At 45.9% G+C, this 18,430-nt stretch overlaps 1 protein-coding gene across 15 annotated transcripts in view; it reads left to right on the top strand.

Moving 5' to 3' along the window:
* Window positions 1–18,430, top strand: part of apbb2b (amyloid beta (A4) precursor protein-binding, family B, member 2b) — a 407,406-nt gene that overhangs the window by 318,840 nt on the left and 70,136 nt on the right. The window contains exon 1 of one of the 15 annotated variants that reach the window (XM_038791332.1): window positions 17,835–17,939. The exons of 13 other annotated variants lie outside the window; for them this stretch is intronic. The gene's annotated coding sequence lies outside the window, so the exon portion shown is untranslated. Of the gene's footprint in view, window positions 1–17,834; window positions 18,129–18,430 lie in introns of those variants that run through there. One more of the 15 variants, XM_038791331.1, reaches the window with a different exon arrangement.

The raw sequence follows: 18,430 nt of genomic DNA on the forward strand, positions 1-18,430 counted from the left end.
TTTCTGATTCGGGAGTTGGGTGCAGGATGAAGTTGGGCAGAAGCAAAGCGTAGGCAGCCATGGTGATGGGTCAGCGCCAGCATGGGCTGTTTAGAAAGCCTGCCTCTGTTCCATGAAACTATGTCCCAGTTGTTTTGGATGAAGTTAGGCCCACTAGTTCTCCACTCCCAGACACCCCCTCACCCCTCCACTCTCTCAGGTACACATCCATCCCTTGGCCCCCATACCCTCCATGCTGCTCATGCCCCACCCATTTCCCCAAGGCCCTTCATACCTTCCATCATGGCAGCACGAAAGCACAAGTAGCTAGCACTGTGGCTTCACAGCACCAGGGTCCCAGGTTCGATTCCCCACTGGGACACTGCGCGGAGTCTGCACGTTCTCCCCGTATCTGCTTGGGGTTCTTCCGGGTGCTCCGGTTTCCTCCCACAGTCCAAAGACGTGCGGGTTAGGTGGATTTGCCATGCTAAAGTGCTCTTAGTCTCCAATAAGGTTGGGTGCAGTTATTGTCACGGGGATAGGGTGGAAATGAGGGCTTAAGTGGGTCGGTGCAGACTCGATGGGCCAAATGGCCTCCTTCTCCATTGTATGTTCTATGTTCATAACAATGCCAAATCTACTCACCTAATATCCACCATGGACAGACCTCCAGAATCATGTGGAGATTAAATAAAATAAACTTCTAATAAAGAAATTGAATATGGCGCTCACTGTGCAGATTTGATGGTGAAAAAAAACTCCTATTCATGAAAGCGTCAAAGATTTCAGGTCTGCTCAAGTGGTTAATTTCTTATAAAAACATATTTCTCTTTGTACCTGATCAATTCACTAGACACACAATTGGAAGTAAACTGTGGTTTTAATAGTCTTACAACTAAGCCAGCCTGCGACCAGAGGAACTGAGAGCAGGCTTACGGCTGCAATTCTTTATACGTCCGGTTAGTGGGAGGAGCCATGGGCGGAGCAAAGGGTGGAGCCCAGTGCAAACTCCTCATCTCCCCATATGGGCAGAGCCGCGCAACGGCTCACATACAGAGCCCACAAGAACACAATACAACGCAAGGCAATACAGTGTGAATTTCGATGCATATAATTCACCACAGTACCCATATCCCTTAATGGCTTTTTCAAGCTGTCGATCAAATTGTGATCTCAGAACTGCTTGCTAAGGTCATTGTAGTTTTTGAAGTATTCATAAAAAACAGCCCTTAAAAAGGGGTCAACAGAGAACTCTATTGAAACTGTGTCAACAAGATGTTACACCAACTGGTCTGTCAGTCAAAGAAGTCCAGGAGAGGATTTTTAAAAAAATAACCACCGACCGCCTCAGCCAGTATTTCTTACAGTTTAGGGGAATTTAAAAAAACCTTCAGATCATGACAGTTGGCCCCATTTGGATGGCCCTGCTAAGTTTCGCTCTCTGTCCTGTGTGAATCGCATCCTTTCCACTTCCGACAATAAAGGATCTGTTGGAAATGGGGGTGAGATTGCAGTATTCAGGTCCCTCCTAACCTTTTTATATCCATGTAGTCTGCCCAATTCCGCAAAAGGCCCTCCGTGTTTACTGCTTTTGTTGTGGCAAAAATGCTACAACTTTGTTATATGGACTATGGTTTGCAATGGAAGTTGGAACTTTTTATTTAGTTGCATTGGAAGAAGTGATTTAATGACTCAAACTCATAAATAAAAACAGAAAATGCTGGAAACACTCAATTGCTCTGGCAGCACCTGTGGTGGGAGACATGGTTCAGCTCTTTGAACGTTCATCGGCGTGCGGCATTTATTAATATCCCAGCTGTTTGCCTTTTTAAGCTAAGAATCTTCTGCTTCTATTTTAGTAGAAGTAACAATTTTAAGAGGGAAAATTGATTATTCATGGAAAAAATTCCAATTACATTTTTCCGAGCTAAAGAAAGTTGGGAATTGATGAGCAACAGATGGAACCGTTCATATCACCTATCAGCGCATTTCCCACGCCCACGCTGGAAAAAGCTGCTCATGGACTAACAGTTTCCCGAAGATGATAGTCAGACAAGGTGGAGCAGGCAGGTAGGAAAGCAAATGGTGGGTTGGTGATGGCTTTCTGCAGCTGTACAGGGCCTTGGCAAGACCAGACCCAGAGTATTGTGTGCATCTTTGGTCTCCTTACCTAAGAAAGGATATACTTACTATAGAGGGAGTGCAGCAAAGGTTCAACAAACTGAATTGTGGGGTTGCAGGATTGTCGTATGAGGAGAGATTGGGGTCGACCAGGCCTGTATTCACTGGAGTTTAGAAGAACAAGAGGGGATCTCATTGAAACGTATAACATTTTGACAGGGATGGTCAGACTGGATGCCTCTGGATTTGGGATCTAGAATATGGGGTCCCAGTCTCAGGATATGCGGTAGGCCATTTCGGAATGAGATGAGGAGAAACTTATTCACTCGGTGGTGAACCTGTAAAAGGCTCCCGCACATAAGGCAGTGGAGGCCAAATCTCTCAATGTATTTCAGAAGGAAATAGATTTATAGGATCTAAAGCCATCAAGGGGCATGAGAGCATGTGAGTATGGCATTGAGACAGAGGAGCAGCGATGACCATATTGAATGGTAGAGCAGGCACAAAGGGCCCATTGACCTACTCCTGCCCCACTTTCTATGTCTCTATGAGGAAGCTTATTGCACTGTGTTGTAAATTAAGAGGCCCGTTTATTTTCTTTGATGGGAAGCGGACACTGCCTCATCAACATTTGTTGCTTATTCCTAATTACCTTTGAACTGAATGGTGCTGAGCCATTACAGAGGGCAGTGAAGAGTCGCCCATATTGCTGAGAGTCTGGAGTTGCAATTAAATCAGACTAGGTAAGGATGCCAGATTCCCTTCTCTGAAGGATATTAGCTCACCAGATGGGTTTTTCCAACAATTGCTAATAGTTCCATGGCCACCATTACTGAGACTTGCTTTCAATTCCAGGTGTATTAATTGAATGCAGGTCTCCAGAGCATTAGCCTTGGTCTCTGGGCTACTAATCCAGTGACGTTACCAACATGCCATAGTCTCCCCCGAGGTGAGAGTATCAAGCAGGGTTGCCATCAAATTTTGAAAAGGATCAACATTGAGTGCTGAGTGCACACCTGCCATTTTTAATGATTTGAGCTGAAGTGGTAAAATGTAAGCATGATTGCTGTTTTTGCCATGACACGGAATCAGTCAAATTCCATGCTCTGAATTTTCTTATTGAAATTGAAGTGCTCCCACAGGGGGCTGAGAGCGGGGGCTGACCCCGCCTAATTGGGCAGCGGGATCCTGGGTGTCCCAACGAACTGATGGCCCAACCAGAGGACCAGCAGCCCCCCCACGACCCAGAACCTGCAGGGAGGCCATCAGGGTTTATGCCGGTCTCCCCATATGACAGCAGGCACTTTCGAACAGACAAAATGCATATTGAGGCAGGAAGTGACCCTTAATTAGTCAATTGAATGGCTCACTGCTGTACACACTTACTGCTGTTGGCAACATGACACAATGACAGGAAGACGTAGTGCTCCCCTTCTGAAGCCTTCACTCACTGTATTGTCAGCTCACCCTCCCCAGATTTTCTCATTGTATAGTGCAGCACCTTGAGCACATCTGGGAAGCAGTTCAGGGAAACGACCAGTCAGGTCCTCAACTCCATCCCCGACAGCAGCACATGAGCAGGATTCGCAGCCACCCATAACAAAGAAACATCACACACTCACCCATACCCTGCACTAGTGCAGAAACACACAAACCTCGGTGGAACCTAGTTCTCGAGTAGCCTTGGCATCACAATCTGGTGAGTACATGACTCTATCAGAGCCACAGGAGGTGGAGGCAGGAAGTCCCAAGGTACCGGCACTTGAAGGATTGCTGGAGATCGGGATGCTGTTGAGTCCCAGTCAGGTGACATACCCTTGGACTCTATCATGCCTCACTTGCTGGAGCTCCAACGGCAAACTCAGAAAAAGCAGAAAGAGGATATCTGACACACCAAGAACAATACAGCACAGGAACAGGCCCTTTGGCCCTCAAAGCCTGCGCCAATCACGTGTCCTATCTAGACCAACCGCCTGTATCCTATACCCCGTCTGTTCATGTGCCGATCCAGATAAGTCTTAAAGGTCGCTAACCTATCTGTTTTAACCACCTCACTTGGCAGTGCATTCCAGGCCACCGTATCCCTCTGTGTAAAAAAAAAAAAAACGTCCACCGCACATCTCCACTGAACCCATCCCCCCTCACCTTGAACTTTTCAATTCCGCCCTGGGAAAAAGCCTCCAAATGTTCACCCTATCTATACCCCTAATAATTTTATAAATTTCTATCAGGTCACCCCCTCAGCCTCTGTCTCTGTAGGGAGAGCAATCCCAGTTTATTCAATAAAAGCAATTACTGTGGATGCTGGAATCTGAAACGAAATGCTGCCAGACTTGCTGAGATTTTCCAGCATTCCCCCCCCCCCCCCCCCCCCCAGTTTATTCAGTCTCTCCTCATAGCTAATACCCTCCATACCAGGCAACATCCTGGTAAACCTTTTCTGAACTCGCTCGAAAGCCTCCGCGTCCTTCTGATAGTGTGGTGACCAGAATTGGACACAGCTGTAACATTTTCACGATACCCTATCCTATGAAGGCAAGCATGCCATATATATTCTTTACCACCATTTCCACCTGTACTGCCACTTTTAAGGATCTGTGGATCTGCACACCCAGATCTCTCTCTGTATCTCTGTGCTCCTGATGGTTCTGCCATTTATTTTACAGCTCCCACCTGAATTTGATCTGAAAAGCATCACCTCGCATTTGTCCGGGTTAAATTCCATCTGCGAATTCTCTGCCCAATTTTGCAGCCTATCTATATTCTGTTTAATTCTCTGACAATCTTCACCACTATCCACAACTCCTGCAATCTTAGTATCATCCACAAACTTGCTAATCAGACTCGCTACGTTTTCTTCCAAGTCATTTATATATATTACAAAGAGCAGAGGTCCCAGAACTGATCCCTGCGGAACACCACTAGTTACAGACCTACATTCGGAAAAACACCCTTCCACTGCTACCCTCTGTCTTCTATGGCCAAGCCGGTTCTGGACCCATCCAGCTAGTTCACCCCTGACCCCATATGATCTAGTCGTTTGCACAAGCTTGCCATGCTTATCAAATGCCTTACTAAAGCCCATGGAGACAACATCCACAGTCCTTCCCTCGTCAATCATTTATGTCACCACCTCAAAAAACTCAACTAAATTAGTGAGACATGACCTCCCTCGTACAAAACCATGCTGTCAGTCACTAATAAGACCATTCACTTCCAAATTTGCATTGACTCAGATTAAAATGCTGCATGGAGGATTGTACCAACACTCCAACACAGCCAGGAGACTAAGGGCAAAAAATTAGTCCTCTTCCTGTGACTGCCTCTGCTCCAGAGGCTGAGGAGGGTGGCACTGCGCACAGCAGGACCCTGAAGGAGGCAGGTCCTCCAGGTCTCGGCCCATCAGAGTATGCCTGCCACGATCATCATAGACCACAGGGCGTGGCAGAGAGCAGGCTGCCTCAACCTCCATGGGTATGTTGGGGATGCACCAAGGCGTAGTAACAGGGTTAAGAAGCTATAGTTGCACAGTGTGGCCGTTGGTGAAAAGTACTCGTACGTAACATTCACCTCTGCAAATAAACTCTCACTAATTGCACACTTTCTGTGGCTCCTTGTTCTGATAGGTTGTGTTCCTAAACTCCCGATCTAATAACTTTATAGCTGCCCAAGTTAAAGGCAGGGTGCTCAGTCCAGGGCTTCCTCCATGTGCTTTGTGCAAGGTTGGGATCCCTTCACAGTGACTGAACACATCAGTTACGCCTGCATCTCGTGGGGAATGAGGATGTCTCCCACAATGTGGAGGGCGAGCATCACTCATCCCAATCATTCTCCATGTGCGCTATCTGCACCTTTTGGTGTGTGACTGCCCCCCATCCCATATGCCTGAGCTTCTGGTGGTTCAGCTTATGAAGGATGCCATATGATCAGGAGAGGTGAAACTTTCCCTGCTGCATCACTATGATATGACCCTAGTCATTGAGAGTAAGCTAGCTGCCATCAGCCAGACAGGAGTCAGACATTCACAGATGCTCTGTGTGGATCTGTACAATGTCCCCATTGCAAGTCGTCATCATCCACCTGGAATGTACGGCCTATGGGCACCCGCTGCATACCCATGCCAGGAGCCTTACCACAGAGTGAGTGCACTGCCATTAGTCACAAAGGAGAGCAATGCCCACAGAAGCCATGTGAGGATAATGGGATATTCTCACTGGATGTCCTCATACTCCTCCATGAATCAAACGGCAATAAGCACAGCTCACGCTCGTCGGCCTCATCTGGACATCGCCATTACCTCATGCCCGACATCCTCTCCCTCAAGCACCTTCTCATCCTTGTTCCCTTCAACATCCTCCTCATGGGAGGAAACATTCCACTGCTCCATTCCCCTTCAGGCAGTTCCTTCCCCATTTGCAGCACCAGAATATGTAGGGCACAGCAAGTGACCACCATGCTTGGCACCCTCTGCACTGGACTGCAGGGCTCCACCAGTCCAGGCACCAAAACCTCCGCTTCAGCAGCCCTATGGTCTACGATACCAAAGTGCGAGTCGCAGCATGAGCTTCATTGTACCTCTTCTCAGCAGTACTCTGTGGCCTCCGCACAGCGTCACCCCCATCTTCTCAATGCGTAGCCCTTGTCCTGAGGAGCCAACCCTGCAGCCATTATGGACCCTAAAATATGTCAGGTATATGAGACGGGTTCAGAATGTAGTATCAAAGAGAGAGAGATTTGACGGTTAGCATTTGTCTCTTCAGGACCACTCTTTTCACATTCATCATCTGAATCTGCCTCTCAAAGACCACTGACTCAAATCCTTGCCACCACATTGATACCTGGTCCTTATTTCACATTCCCAGATAGTGTATACCCATGACAGGGACAACTTCAGCTGCTGCCAGTCAGTCCCACCGAACATCCCCAGGACAGAGCCCTGTCTGTGGTAATATGGTGATGGTCACTTTAACTCCCCCTGACCGTGGTAGCCTCTGGCTGCACAGCTGACGGCTATTGTGGTTAGCTCCAGGGTCCCAGGTTCGATTCCGGGCTTGGGTAACTGTCTGTGCGGAGTCTGCACGTTCTCCCCGTGTGTGCGTGGGTTTCCTCCGGGTGCTCCGGTTTCCTCCCACAGTCCAAAGATGTGCAGGTTAGGTGGATTGGCAATGCTAAATTGTCCTTAGTGTCCAAAATTGCCCTTAGTGTTGGGTGGGGTTACTGGGTAATGGGGATAGGGTGGAGGTGTGGGCTTGGGTAGGGTGCTCTTTCCAAGAGCCAGTGCAGACTCGCTGGGCCGAATGGCCTCCTTCTGCACTGTAAATTCTATGATTCTATTGGCATTATTAGTAACAAGAGCACTTCACAACTCCCAAGTGGATTCCCATGGGTAGATGTGCCATGTCACAGGTGAGTGCTACTGTCTATCATTCCAACCCCACTGTGAGGCCTGGACAATTTGCCTGGATCCTGGGGGCATCAACACCACGGAGGCGGCAACCAACAACGAAATACGCAAGAGCTAGGCCGTAGCACTGTGGATAACCCCGCGGCCAGAGGGTGGGTGTGTGGTTCTGGGAGGGGACCTGTGCCCTGTCCAAGTAGCCTTTTCCAACCTGAAGTCATGGATGTCCTGTTTGCCCAGGCAGCAGACTGCTTAAACTTTGACCTGGACCAAGCCGATCAAGATGCCAAGGCAGCGGGATTCTCCGCCATCCATGGGATGCCCAAGGCCCAGGGGTTAATAGGTGGCATGCATTTCGCCTTGCACGCACTGGGTGGTCTGGGAGCACTCTTCATTAACAGGAAGGGGTTCCACTCACTGAACATTCAGCTTGTGTGCAATCACGTGCACATGTGTGCACGCTTCCCCGGGAGTGTGCACGCTTCCCCGGGAGTGTGCACGCTTCCCCGGGAGTGTGCACGCTTCCCCGGGAGTGTGCACGCTTCCCCGGGAGTGTGCACGCTTCCCCGGGAGTGTGCACGCTTCCCCGGGAGTGTGCACGCTTCCCCGGGAGTGTGCACGCTTCCCCGGGAGTGTGCACGCTTCCGCGGGAGTGTGCAAGACAGTCTGGACAGTTAGATATCCCCAGCATCTTCAAATGACACCCCAGGATGACCGGTTGGTTCATACGAGATAAGGGGTACCCACTGAGGTCCTGACTGATGACGCCAGTGTGGAGGACGGAGACCGATGCGGGGACCCGATATAACGAGCCCCATGTGGCCAACCTGGGTTGTCATTGAGCGGTGCATCGGACTGCTTAAAATGCGGTTTGTATGCCTCGACCAATCTGGTGGGGAACTGCCTGGGGACGACCCACGGGAGCAGCCAGAAGATTGAGGACAGGCAGCGGTGAGGGTACAACGTGCCCAAAGGACCAGGGAGGCCATCATCCTAGCCTGCTTCTCACAGGAGGGGGCTTCATCTGTCATCTCACCCCCTTCCCACCCAGCATCCGTGCCCCCCCAAACCATTCTCGGAGCCACGCATTCCCCCTCTCCTCTCTCCCCTTCCTCCTCCCATCACCCTGTCCCACCCTCCCAGGGTCTGAGATACTCCAGGGTGATGGGCCTGTGTCTGCACTGTCAGCCGGGTCAATATACAAGGCAGGAAGCTGATGAGAACCCACTGAGAGCTGAAATCAGGTGCTCCTAAAATCTATGCCACTGCCTGACTGCTGACAGGGCACTCGTGGTATGTCTTGGGGAGGGGTGGCGCCATATTTAGGAGCACCATGCCCAGGAGCTGGGGCCGGGGGAGGGCGGCGGTTGGTGGGAGGTACAGACTGGTGCGCAGTGCAGAATAACGTGACATTGGCTTCACATGTTTTCTGTTTTAATGGTGAACAATCTTGACACTAACTGTCCCTAGCTAGTGATGGTGCTGCCCCCCCCCACCCCCCCCCCCCCCCCCCCCCCCCCCCCCCCCCACAGTGACCTCTCACTGATCCTCAAACTGAGCCCTCTGTGTTCTGCTACTATGTCTAGGTGTGTCTCCAGGATGCACATCGGAGGTGAAGGTAGACTGCTGCTTTCCACACCCTATGATCTTTGATGCCTCTGGTGGGGAGCTTTTTGATGCCGTCCAGGTGAATCAGCTGGCGGGACCAAAGGCTGGTGTTAGATATTGGTTGCGATCTTGCCAGGTCGGCCATTGGGAAGCACCTGGCAATTCCCGCTTGCTGCCGCACTTCGTGCTTCCCCCGGTAAATCTCACTCATTATGATCCCATTGATCTATTTTAGAAGTATACAGGAAATTATTATTTGATTCACCTGTGGGCTGGTTCAGGCATGTGATCCTTGAATACTTGTGACTTGTCTTAACTTCTTGTTGAGAAGAATGCAAATTAGTTCCTGGCACTCTGGCTATTTCTTGCTGTAACCCACTTTGCTGGCAATTTTCCAGTAACTGAAAGATTTTAAGACTCAGTGAATTGATTCAATCCCTTTATTTTCTTTTGTTTTCTTTAAAGCGAGAAGTGATGCCAAACTTTCTCACGAGCTACATTTCGATTTGTAAAGGTGATCCGCAGTTTTCACAAGGTCTGAACTGTACCGGCTTGTAACTGCGTTGCTTTAGATAAGGTGATGGGGCAGTACAGGTATGAGGTGCAGTAACAAAAATAGGAGATTGTGAACCAATATGGATGGGTGGAATGTCTTCGAGAGATTGGGAGATCATGCTTAGTAAATTAATCTATTGAAAAGAACCAACTCAGTTCAGCATATTGGATGCCCTGTAATTTTGATATTGACTGTAGAGCCAATAATCTTTAGATGATGGATGCAGTTGAACATGGTTAATTATAAAACAATTAGTAGAGGGACAAGCTGCTCTGTGGATTACAGTGCAGCATGCTGATGAGAAAAATGGTCAAATGAGGTCAAATCCATGTCAGTCTGTATCGATTTTGTGCTAACTTGGTTTCACCATGCCTCTCATAATGCTAGTGCTGTTAACCTTGATAAATATCTGCAGAATAAGTGAGGGAAACATGACCACAGCTGCATCTGTTAGAAAACTCTGGGTTAAAAGCCAAATATTGAAAATATTTGCATAAAATTTATTAATATTTGCATATTTGTTACAGTTAAGATACAATGATAAAATGTCAACTCTAAAGTTCTGCAGTTAATGGATCAGGAAGTGTTTTCAATATATATGAAAATATAACCCTCTGGGCATGCAGGAGCTCCCAATATACAGTGTTGTAATTTCAGCTGCCGGTGCCACAGAATGATTCATTGCCTGGTCATCACTTATGATGATGCAGCATTGTTGCCTTGTTCAAGGCTGCTCAAAAATGTAATTATCAGAGTCCTTACCAGTTGCAGCCCCGACTAAATAGATAGGCAGTAAGCAAATCCACACTAAATGCTAAATAATTTCTATTTTTATTTCTTAAATGTATAAAAACTGAATTTTTTTGCCACAGGATATCAGCTGTTGAGATTGTAACGTACAAGAACAGCCATTCTGTGTACGGCACAGACATATTGCTCTCTGAAGGCAAGGGTTACTGTTTCCTGATGCAGAAGAAAATGTTTCTTTTTTAGAGTGCAGGACGAGTCATCTTTAACACACCCTGAATCTTGATTTGGGGAGTATATTGCTGATCTAACATCAAATAGTGGCTTTTGTTCTAAAAATCCTTTGTTAGGGCAGTGTTCTCTAGCTGTATGTATTTCTCCAGTTCAGTGTATCTCTGTCTGTTCTGGGATAAAGAAGAAGTTTGTGAAATGTGTGCCCTTGGGGTCCTTCGCAATATTGTCGGAGTGTAATGCTCTTTAGCCTCACATGTATACCACATTTGTATTGGCAAAAAATCAGTCTGAATTGGAAATGTAATCTGTATGAAACCATTCACCTCCTGCACCAACTGCAACCTCCAGAGCAACATCTGTAGGCGTGTCAATGCCATGAAAGCTGCATTGTGCTTTTGTTTAGCAATCTACACCACCATCAAAACAATAACAACCGGAAGGTGGTTTCTTTGCCAGTCTGCTATCTTTGATATCAATTTTTGTTACACAAAAGACAGATACATGGATAGGAAATGTTTAGAGGAATATGGGCCAAATGCAGGCAAATGGGGTTAGCTTAGATGGGCTTTTTGTTTGGCATGGAACAGTTGGGCCGAAGGGCCTGTCTCCATGCCTTAGATTCTATGATTCCTTTTGCCTAAGAGGTGGAATATGTTGCTTTTTGAGCCTAAAGACGCCTGCTTAATTTTAAATTAATAAATGTTTATTTCTAACACTACCTATAGTATGTATTCAACAGAAATAATGAGAGAAATACATCAGGTGGAATTTTTCTCCACCTCACTCCAGTTGTCTGCGTTTATGCTGGTAGCAGTTGTCACTTCATAGTCTTGCTGGGAATGTGTTTCTTTCCCCTATTGTCTTTCATTACAACTGTGGCCAAGTTCGAATCCACATCAGACATTTGGGATATTATCGACTCCTAAAGGAAACACTGGCTTCACAACCCATTGAAATGGACTTCAACCCATTTGGGTCTGTGATTATACTGTGTTAGCACATTTGCCTTTGGAGACGGGGAAATGGGGCAGAAGACTAATGCTTCGTAGGCTGATGTTGTCTATGAAGGCAATGTTCTTACCTTGGTAGATGAAAAATTCTGACACATTTGTGATCTTATTTAACAGTATTGGTTTCAGAGATCAGTGGATTGAAGTCACCTTTTGTCCTTGGTTGCTAAGGTTTAAGCAGATTCTCTTCCCCAATTCCCTTGTTCAGCCTACCTCTAAATACTAACTGTTTCTTGTTATTTGGCACTGCAGATACATTTGTGATATCTCACTCTTTGGAATGGCGGAATACCTTGATCAAAACAAATTGATTATTTTCTAATCTGAATTACCTTAATCGGCCATCAATTCTATGTTAACTATGTAACTATCTCTGAACCGTCCAAAGATGTGCGGGTTAGGTGGATTGGCCATGCTAAATTGCCCGTAGTGTCCTAAAAAGTAAGGTTAAGGGGGGGGTTGTTGGGTTACAGGTATAGGGTGGCTACGTGGGTTTGAGTAGGGTGATCATTGCTCGGCACAACATTGAGGGCCGAAGGGCCTGTTCTGTGCTGTACTGTTCTAAGTATATAAGTATGTAGTTTTAATGTTCAGTGTTAAAGAGTAACTGTTATACAAAGTGAAGAGCTCATCCAAAATCAGCTTATTGTATATCTTTGAGATAACTGAGAATGCTGACCCCAGTATTAAATTTGCAGCGCTAAGCCAGATGGATTCTGATGAATAAGAGGAAAGATTAGTAACACTTAGCGTGGAATCAATAACTTTGACAGCTATTGGTGGCCATTCCTTCCTGGAGAGCATCAAGTAGGTTCTGATGTGGGTGCTTAATTAAAAACTTGAGAAATAGTTTTTAGCAAGTTAAGATTTCTGGTGGGAATGTGAGACATGCTATCATATGGAGTCACTGAATCTAGTAGCATTATTGCATTGAATGTGAAGCTTGATGCATATATGGGGTAGATGTTGATAGTGATATCGAGGCAGGATGGAAGTGGTAATTAGAGTGGGAGATGTGTATGAATGGAGAGCACGGCAATTGCAAGTTTTGGCGTGGTCTGGCACCGGTTGTGTGTGCACAATGCAGCATTTGAGGTTCTTGGGGCAGAGGACTGGGGCCAGTGCACCTATGCAAAAAGAAAAAGGTGTGAAAAATCAGGTCATGTGACCAGGTGCAGGACACCATATTCAGAGAACAGGAGACAGGGAGAAGTCCCACTTGGGAAGAAAGAGGATCAGAGAAAGAGGTTTCAAGCCTCCCGAAACAGGGCTGGTGATTTCATGCTGTGGGCCTTTGGGACAAAGATACCCCTTTGGATCAGTAGTATTCTGCTTGAGGTGGCCAAATGGTTGAAGCATGTGAGTTGGTTTTTTGAGTGCATGCTTGGGAATCCAGGGAATGGAATCTTGGCAGACAAGATTGAAACCCTGCTAGCTGGGCCATCTTTGACACACCCCCCCCAAAATGGCTTGTCGCGTTTTGCGACACGCCGCTCGGAGAATCGCGGGCTGCCGTTTTTCACGACGGCCCGCGATTCTCCGACCCTGATGGGCCGAGCGGCCTGCCGTTCCCGACCAGTTCACGCCAGCAGCAACCACACCTGGTCGCTGCCGGCGTGAACATGGCGCCAACAGCAGTTTTGTGGCTTGTGGGGGGCGGAGAGGGGAGTGAGCACCACGACCGTGCTCGGGAGGGGACTGGCCCGCGATCGGTGCCCACCGATCGTCGGGCCAGCGTCTCAAAGGGACGCGCACTTTCCCCTCCGCCGCCCTGCAAGATTAAGCCGCCACGTCTTGCGTGGCAGCGGAGGGGAAGACGGCAACCGCGCATGCGCGGGTTGAAGCAGGCCAACCAGCGATGCGCGGCTGACGTCATTAGGCGCGCCGGCCGCGTCATTCTCGGCGCGCCGGGCCTTGTCCTTGGCCGAGATTTACGGCACGGCCCTCCTAGCTCCCCGGGTGGGGGGAGAATAGGGGGTCAGGAGCTGCCTCCGATGCCGTCATGAACCTCTCCGGGTTTCACGACGGCGTCGGGACTTGCGGAGAATTCCGCCCCACGAGTTGGAGTGACTTTTGGAGAGAATTTCTAGATTAGATTTCGAAGGTGAAGACTGGGATTCCTCGGGGCGAAATTCTCCCCTACCCGCCGGGGCGGGGGGTCCCGGCATAGCGGAGTGGCGCCAACCACTCCGGCATCGGGCCTCCCCAAAGGTGCGGAATTCTCCGCATCTTTAGGGGCTAGGCCCGCGCCGGAGTGCCTCCAGCTCCGCCGATGGCGGCAAAACTGGCTCCAATGGCCTTTAGCGCTACGCTGCCCGGCGTCGGGGCTGGCCAAAAGGCCTTCGCCAGTCCGCGCATGCGCCAGAGCGTCAGTGGCCGCTGTCGTCACCACTGGCGCATGCGCGGTGGAGAGGGTCTCTTCCGCCTCCACATTAATGATATAAACCTATGTCATTTTAAATAAGTTGCAGCAACACCACAGATCAAGCCAAGAGTTTAGAGACATCAAAATTGCAAAATGCACCACAGGGTTTGAACTGCTTAGGAATGAAGGTAAGTGAAGAGTACTACATCTTACAGTGATAGTGACCTCCATAGCCTTATGAATAGGCAGAAGAAAATGATATATTGTCGGTTCTAGGATACTGTAATAAATTAGATGATACAAAATGCAGGTCACACTTCAAGAAGGATTGGAATTTCCACAGCAGTTCTCCTGATTTTCTTCTATACTTTTGGCAGAAGATATTTGGAGGAACTAACAACATTTTCTCCAGCATTTTGCCAGTTCTTCCAAGATTTGGGTGTAATTGGAAAGGACCCTTTAAAATCACCTTTTATTATTGCAGGAAATGTCACCTTAAAAGCATTAGCACTTTGGCTGCCATTGTGTTCAAATTTAACATGTTCATAGTGATTTATTTTTCAAGATCTCCGCTGCACTTGATGAAACTATTGCTAATGATTTTTGACCAAATAATTTTTTTGAGAGAGGCTGTAATGAAAGATTGATGAATTATAGGTATCTGCTGATAAAAATTTAATCCTGGAGAATGCTTGCTACTTTGCCTGTGGCAGTAATGTCTTCAGTCATAATTCTTGTATGATTTTCTGCCCTCTGTAGACTTTTTTTGATTTGAAATTGCACCGTGTGATATTCATAACAACATATCAACTGGCTCGTATTAAATTCCTTTTTTTATGCTTTAATCAAAGACTTTAGGTCATTTGTTTTTAAACTGTTCTCTTTAACTCTTCCCCTGTACACGTATAGAGCTAGAAAAGATTCCATATTAGCACAAGTATCATGTTAATTGAGCTTTAAACAGACGTGGGAGCATTGGGTGGGAAATCTTGGGGACTGAATAGGGAGTGTTTGCCTGTTGCTGAGAAAAACACTGCAATAGAGTTCTGCCAGGGGAATGTGGTAAGTGGGGCAAAAAACATTTCTCAGAATGAAATGGGGTGGTGGCAGCGGTAGAACACCAAGAGGGTGGGAAGGTGAATACTATTGATGCTTGAGGGAGCCCTGGAACAGTGAGCGACGGTTGAAAAAAGGTTAGCAGTGGTCGTTTGGGATGGATTGGAGTGATGTATGGGTGAAGTAGAATCCTATCCCTTCCTTCCATGGAAGATTCATAAAAGCAAAGGGCTTCCTGCACTAACTGAAAAAGCCTACACTTTCCAAATGGCAAATGGAGCTTATATACTGTAATATTTTTACAGACCATTCGGATAATCAAAGTTTCCAAGTTTAAAATGGGGAATCCAGCCCCCCCTCCCCCCCCCGATCCAATGAAATCACAAACTAGTTTTAAGTTGGCTAAGTGCTGTCAGTGCTTCTAAAAGTGGGACATTTAAACTGCCGCTTAATCACAGCTGGACTATAACATGTTTTAATGTGGTACTGGGGCTCCAGGATCATGTCAGTTTTGGTGATGGCGAACTGGTGTGGTGGCGGCTGTTTCAAGTTGAGAAAAGCGGCAGGTGTCGGAGAGAGTAAAGAAAAGCACAATACAAGATTTCAATAGGCATCAGGCAGATAATGTTCTTGAGATCAGTGCTATCAATCTTAAAGTAAATCAAAACCTGGGCGGACTTTGCTGGACTTAGCGGGGCTGGTTTAGCACAGGGTTAAATAGCTGGCTTTTAAAGAAGACCAAGGCAGGCCAGCAGCACGGTTCAATTCCCGTATCAGCCTCCCCAAACAGGAGCCGGAATGTGGCGACTAGGGGCTTTTCACAGTAACTTCATTTGAAGCCTACTTGTGACAATACGCAATTTTCATTTCATTTCACTTTGTCGACAGTTGGTAAATGGTAAGTATAGTTTTCAACCTGACTGAGACACACCAGAAGTAATGTAATGACAATAGAACTGGCAGAAAGTGTTACAGGAAGTCATTTTGAAATGTTATTTATCATATTCAAGATTGATAGGTAGCATCTCGCACGCGTCTGTCCATGTAGAGTGAGATTCACTCTATTGTGTGTGTAAAATTAAAAACAAACACACAAGTGTAAAAATATATGCAGTGTACTATATATGCAGATACTATTTGTGTGAGAGAATATTGAATAGGAGGCTTGAGTTCATTGCTCTGATTTCCCTTAAATTAGATCTGGACAGACAGTTTTGTGCATTGGAAGGTTGAATAGTTTGCTGCAATTTAAAAAATTTTTATGTTGAGTTTCGAGGTGGCAATTTCCACTTCATTCTACAAAGCTTTGCTGCTGACTGTTGTAGTAAGTTCTTTGAGGGGAAAATGGCTGACACATGCTACACTGCAGGAAAATTGGAAAAGAGGATCGATTTTCAAGTGGAGACCTGGCGTTGTGCCCTTCAACGTGTCTGTCAAGGGAGGGATTTTTCAAAAAACCTTCAAGAGTTATTTCAAAGCATAAACAATGTTCCGTTTGGCAACTTGCAATACAAATTGAAACAAACTTGTTTGGTTTTATTGTAGGTAAGTTTAATTCTGAAATTTCTTTCATGCAGTCAGCATCAACCCTTTATTTCCACACAGCCGGCGGTACAATACTGAATGGCGACAAGAAGAGTTTAATTTTTAAACAATCAGAAGAGCAGACAATTTGTAAAATCATTATTTGTTGTCTTATATCTGATTCTGAAAGAAATATGTCGGGATAATGGTTTACTTTAAACAAAAGGAAATTGATATATTGAATTAGTTTTTCTAGCATATTCTTTTTACCGGTTTGTGGGAACAAAGGGCAGATAATGACTGTATTGCAATGCTTTTAACCAATTAATTCTTTAAGCTTGAAATATATTTTTGATTATGTGGTATGGGGACATTCTTTCATATATATTGTATAAGGCTTTTATAAGGCACTATCTGGGATTTTTTTTTTAATTGAGAAGGTGAATAGAGAAAGACCTTGCTGTGCTCAATCCTCACACCCCAAAATAAAGCCATAAGCATTGATCTGTTACTGTAATTTACTTTATATTAATTTTAGACAGTGGGCAGAGACTCCTGCCACTTTGCTGAACAATTGAAGTACAGTATTAACTGGGAACTGTGGATTAAGATTGATCAGCCAGGATTTGTGACATAATAAAGGTTTTCGAGCTCGATTTAGAACAATTATAGTTGTTACGAAAAAAGTATGTCCTTAATTACTTATGTTCATTCATCATTCCAGTAATTGAAAAGAATAACAAGAAATAAGTTATAATGAACCATCTAGGAAATGGTGTGACTTATTTGTAGCAAGGATATTGCATAATGTAACTTGCAAAGAATGTTATAAATCAGAACCATATGTAAAAAAAAAATTAAATGTAGCAATACCGTTGCAAAGTCGCCAGTTGGAACATTTTTTTCCTCCTGGATTAAACATGTTAATAATAGGAATATCCCTAGTATATTTGAAAGTGACTACTTCGCTTATAGTGACAGATTGGTAGAAAATGTGTTCTGTATAGTGCTTGCAGCATTGAGAAGAGGCATTTCTACACTGATGGCAGCTGTTTATAATCAGTAAGACATCTGAGGATGTAACTAGGCTACTGTCAGATGTGCAAGTGCAGAAGGGCTGAAAGAAATTGGATCACCATATTAATAAATGAATAAGCTGTCATTCTCGGGAGGTTCTCCACAGGTCATTGAAGTACACGGCTATATCAGGAGCACTCAGCATCACCTGATGCATACGAAAGCCTGAGGGAATGATTCCAGTCAGCGTGTTGTCTGTAGTGTGAAGGCATCTGACGTGCTCAGCAATTTAATTCCTTTTCGCTGCAGTAATTGAAGGGGGTAAGGAAGGGAAATTAACAGCAATCCAAGCAGCATGCTACATAGACTGTTTTAGTACCTCTACATCTTCTGCCAGATGCCCTGTTCTGGAGTGAAATGAAGATTGTGCTTTCTAGCATGATAAGGAAATATATTTGTAGTCCCTTAGGATGGCAGTCTTCTAATGTAGAGATGTATATCTGCAGTACTGTAAGTACTTGGTGTTTGTTATTTTTCCACATTGAATGGTAGTGGCGATTATAGTAATGCATGATGTAGCTCACATACAGTACTTTTAGTCTAAAAGATCGGCAACTTTATGGCTATAAACGTACTGCTATGGTGATCGTGTACAAAAGATTGCTTTTGTTGAATACTATGCTGGAGGATAATGCATTGGTAAATACAGTATGCGCATTAATATGCCAAAGGTTAAATTGTACAATTGCAGTAAATGATCTGGAACACAATTGGGGCAATTGCCAGGACTGTGCAGTTATGTTGTGATTATT

This window comes from Scyliorhinus canicula, chromosome 3, assembly GCF_902713615.1.
Source record: "Scyliorhinus canicula chromosome 3, sScyCan1.1, whole genome shotgun sequence".
Classification (NCBI taxonomy): Eukaryota; Metazoa; Chordata; class Chondrichthyes; order Carcharhiniformes; family Scyliorhinidae; genus Scyliorhinus; species Scyliorhinus canicula.